Here is a 5,257-nt window from a genome sequence, read left to right as displayed (position 1 = left end):
CTTCTATCAGCCCATTCTCCTCTGACCTCTAGCATCAACAAGGCATTTTCGCCCACAGGACTGCCGCATACTGAATGTTTTTCCCTTTTCACCCCATTCTTTGTAAACCCTAGAAATTGTTGTGCGTGAAAATCCCAGTAACTGAGCAGATTGACAAGTGTTACTTTTGTCCCGACAGGAAATCCTGACGTTTAAACACAATTTACTTTTATTTTGAAAAACTCTGTGTTAGAGCACTAAATAACCTGTAGATTGATACTGTAACACATGAAATGAGAAACAAAATGCGTTACTAGAAAAAAATGATAGCTTTAGGAATTTACTTAAAATGAAACAGCTTTCTGGACATACACGCACAAAACGAAAAAAGAAATAACGTGATATTTGTCAGCTCTGTCAAGGGTTGCGTGCTAAAGATGCTGTCATAGTTTCGAATGCAAATGTAGTCAGGGCTCTGAGAAAATTGCTTTGTTACTTTCGTTCCCCCCGCGTACTTTGCCCCGGTTCTCCCCTTTCATAAAATAAGTAACATCAACTAAGACAACAGGTTTCAAAGTTTACTTGATCTATTTTAGCTCAAATAAAAATACCTATAAAAATGTATTTTTGTTTTATATTTGTTTTATAATTTGTATTTGTGTTATTTCTGTAATTGTAACTAACAATATGTGCCATATTCAATTTCTCCCATTTGTTTATATAGAAATAAAACCAACTTCCCTCATTATAATCTTTCTGTTTATACTTGTGTTGTAAGGGTTTAATGCTGCTCTGTGATGTCACTAAAAACATCAAACTGTCGTCTGTGTTTACCTCTCCATCTGTTTCATTTTAGCCTCCAACTCTTAATCTTCTCCCTTTGTTAGCCTTAAAACTCTTATCTGTTTTCTTCCAAACATATCTTTCTTATTCACATTTTCATTGACTGTAACTGGCATCAGAGGCTGCCTTAATTTTAGCATCATTGACAAGACATTAAAAAACATTAAAAAATTTCTCTCATTCATCCATGCTTCCTTTTTTTTCAAAACTGTCCTCATTTTTTCTCTCGTCTCAAGTTTAAAGCCGCACTCGCATTCCTCCCACACATCTCAATGCTTTGTGCATTGCAAAAAAGCCTGGGGCTAACTACAAACCCCTGCGCTCCTGCTGCCATGTGCAGCATCACTGTGGCTGATGATTTCCTATAAACCTCCCATCCATTTCACGTTTCTCATTAGAGCTGACAACTCTCCTCATTGAAGCCACCTGCTAGACAAAAACCCAAAGGCTAAACACAATTTGTCACCACAGATCACACTACCTACTGATTTAATTGCCCTGTAATTGAAGCTTTAATCTCAGCCGTAATTTACGAGAACAGTTAAACCAGACTTCACCATTGTGTGAAGACTGACAGCGTTTGAAACGGGGACTGAGATAGCGGGGTCATGCTAAAATATCTTTTGGTTGGGGGTTGAGTCTGAATGCTTCAATGTAAATTATTTTCTTGAGGTTTCAAAGGGATAGTTCTGACAGACATTATTTATTTACCCTCACATTGATTTACAGTAAACCCACAGTACTTTCTTCTGTTAAACATGTAGCCTATACTGTAGATAGTCTGATATCTGAATCTTCATGAATCTTCCCTTTAAATAAAAGTGTTTTGCCTTCTTTTGTGGTCATTAATTTTGCCTTCTCTGTATAAAATCCAGGAACTGATCTCAACAGGCAATCGTTTGCAATATTCAAGCCTGAACTTGTGTACACGTCAATAGGAACTAATCTAAATGCAAAGCCACGGATAAATTGATCTTTCAGCTCAAGTCATTTGTAATATGCAAAACACCTTTGTGACAATAAAGAGAATCTGGTAGAAATGAATGTGGGTTTCTTTAGTTCTCCCATTGTCTGAGAACTTGATGGACAGGACTGTAATGCTGGACAATGGCATTCACTCACCCCTGCTGTGCACTGACACGTCCAACCTTTTGCGTTACCTTTTACCAGTTTTTTTTACCTTCAGATCTTGATAAAAAAGATTTTTCCTTCAATAAAAATGCCATGTGTTAAAGTTTTTCAGTAAAATCCTGGCCTTTCTTTGGCTGAACAGGTTTGTGACCTGGGTGTTAAGATGTAAAAACAGTTTCAGAGAGGCAGCCAAGGGTAATGTGAGTGTTATTATTTATGTCTTTAAACAGGTAACAACATGGGGTCCCGTTACATTTTTATTAGACACCTTCATTTCTAAATAACACAGATGTTGAGTATATAATATCTAGGTTTGCTGCAGTAGGCCTATACAGAAAGAGTTAAAATCTCACTTTGGGAATTGAAGAGCTCAGATGTAAAACCCTCAATTTTTTTAAAAGAAATTACATTATCAATATTTATTACACGGCTCTCTGGAATGCTTGATTCTGATTGGCCAGTTGAGACGTTTGCAGGTTCGTTCTTTTCAAATAATAACCGCTCCAAAGTAATAACGCATAGCTGGTGCTACTTGTATGTTTTAAATCCCTCCGTGCCAACAAAGATTACTGTTTGGCGCCATCTTGTGACAAACACTGGACAACCACAATTAAGAATGGAAAATTTTGACATTCATTTTAACATGTACGGAAAAAACAAAACATTTAAACAGTGGATAAGAACAACGACAAGACACAGAGAGCTTACTGAGACTGAACTTGACAAAATAGAGCATGACAGCTATGAAGCCAACACACACAAAAATACAGAATGGGCATTAAAACTTCTCAAAGACTGGCTAAAAGAGAAAAAATGGAGACAGACAAGTATGAAGCAGAGGATCTTAATAAGGTATTACGATCATTTTATGCATCTGTGCAAAGTTTCGCGGAAGGATAAAAATGTTAATTTAAAACAAATATGCCAATAAAATGTTTCAAATTCATATTCATGTCCATTTTTTTTCTTATGTGGCAAGTAGCCGTGTAACAAGCGGGATAATGTAGAGGCAGCCGGTAGTTATCAGGTAAATAAGCCCCTTCAGTGTGATACAAGACCCTCCGCTTCGGTACAATGGACCTGTTGAATGCTGTATTCTGATTGGTTGAGAAATGTTTCAAGGGTGTTGATTCTTTTTCTGTAAACCCCCCACACCTAACCTGTCAAATGTTCTAAAAATAGGTACCAGAGCAAGTTTATGGTAACCGTGGTATAAGAGGAATAATTGAATTATTTGAAAATAATGCACAACCGCGGTGTAACGGTACTCAGCGACCTTGGGTGTGCATTATTTTCTTATAATTCAGCGGCCTGCTGTCAATTATTCCTTACATATAAGTGTTATGACCCTTGTGTAGGTTGTATGTTTTATGTATGCTTCAGATGATTAGTGATGGTATGCGTATGGTGGTTGGTGATAAGTTGCACCTGTTGCGGAGTAATGATTTTAAGACAGCATTTAAGACTGTCTCACTCAGTGTTCATTCTCTCCTTCTCTTTTTAATGGACCATTTTTCTTTTTGTTACCTTTGGTTGGCTAACATTTACCTGTTGAAATAAATCTTTTAATTGAGTTAAAAAGCAGCACATGTTTTTTTCATCGTTACAACTTATGTGACAGTTGTGACAAATGGGGGCTCGTCCGGGATATTTACCCTACGGGGGCCTTTAATTTAACCTTAAACCATAAACATCCAAACACTAGCGCAAACACACAGTGTCCCAAAAGGTATGGCGTTTAATTTAAATGATGAATTTTATTACATTACATGCAAATAAATGATGCTAGAGATTTTCTCAAAGCTTATATTTCATTTTTGGCAAAAGCTTAAAGCCTGCTGGTATCAAGGTATGTTTTGTCCACACCATAGGTGCAGCTTATTACATTTGTTATAGAAAAACTATGTTGTTCAGTATAATGAACACCTTATCAACAAAATCTCAAACTTCTTTTTGTTTTGCTTATATATTTCTTTCAAATAAATACCCCTTGATTTGTTATTTTGTTGCATAACAAAAAGATGCTCTTGCATCTAGTATTTAAATGCCTGTACATATTCAAGAAGGTGAAAGTAACTGGACTCTTATGGCTTAAGCACTGATTTATTGCCACATGCCTGTGTTCAATCATTTTCATTGGCAACGTTTGATGTCGATTCATTTTATCTAGTCCAAAAAGCCTGAGAGCTTTTTCTTTTTTAGCTTTGAACTACTAATGCTCTGAGAGTGTCTATTTGAAGTTTTTTCTACACAATTCAATCATCATTTCTGTCACAGTAAAGGCTCCTTTAAATCTGCAGTAGTGTCAAAAATGCTTAAATTAATGATAACAAATAAGTGGTTTCGTTTGACCGGAAAGATGAATTCGCCACTGGGCTTCACAGGGAACTTACTGGCCCTGTCTGGCTAAGTCAATATGAAGGAACACCTACGCCACTTTAATCAATTCTGTGCTTGATAACAGAGAAACAAAATGAACAGAGCAGTGTCTTGACATGTTCTGATAGATTTAACTGGCATGTCCGTGCTCAGGTCTATGGGTAATCCATACGTGTGTAGGTAAAATGTCCTTGCTGTCTTCTCTTAATCATTTTATTAGCACTGTTGAGTCTTTACACCTTTCTTTTGTGCACACCTCAATGCCAAAGTGTACTGTAGCCACTCAAACCTTCTTGGTATGAGCTAAAGGCTTAAATTATCTCAGCAATGTACATTTTTTTATAAAACATACAGTATATAGTACAAATATCTGTTCAAGAAGCTGTAACCTTATTTTGTCCTAAATCATACCCAGGAATTACTGAACTACTGAGCTTCATTAATAAATGACTAAACTTTTTATTTTAAAGGGGCCATGGCATGAAAATTTGACTTTTTCCATTTTTTAGTGCTATGATTGGGTCCCCAGTGCTTCTATCAACCTAGAAAATGTGAAAAAGATCAACCCAGTAACTTAGTTTTGGTTAACCATTCTCTACAAGCACATGAAAAAATAGGTAGTTGAAATGTGGCTCTCCTTATGATGTCATAAGGAGCTCTTATTATAATAATACCGCCCCTTAATCTGCACTATCCAACCACAGCACTGCAATTTAGTGCAGAGAAAAGCACAATTGGGTTTTAATTGCAACAAACCAGCATCATTGTTATCAGTGTTTGAATTTCATCAGCTCATTTGCATTTTAAAGGACACACCCAAAACGGCATTTTTGCTCACACCTACAAAGTGTCAATTTTAACATGCTATAATAAATTATTTATATGGTATTTTGAGCTAAAACTTCACATATGTGCTCTGGGGACA

The sequence above is a fragment of the Misgurnus anguillicaudatus genome, chromosome 15, assembly GCF_027580225.2.
Source record: "Misgurnus anguillicaudatus chromosome 15, ASM2758022v2, whole genome shotgun sequence".
Taxonomy (NCBI): domain Eukaryota; kingdom Metazoa; phylum Chordata; class Actinopteri; order Cypriniformes; family Cobitidae; genus Misgurnus; species Misgurnus anguillicaudatus.
Note: the sequence above shows the minus strand (reverse complement) of the source record.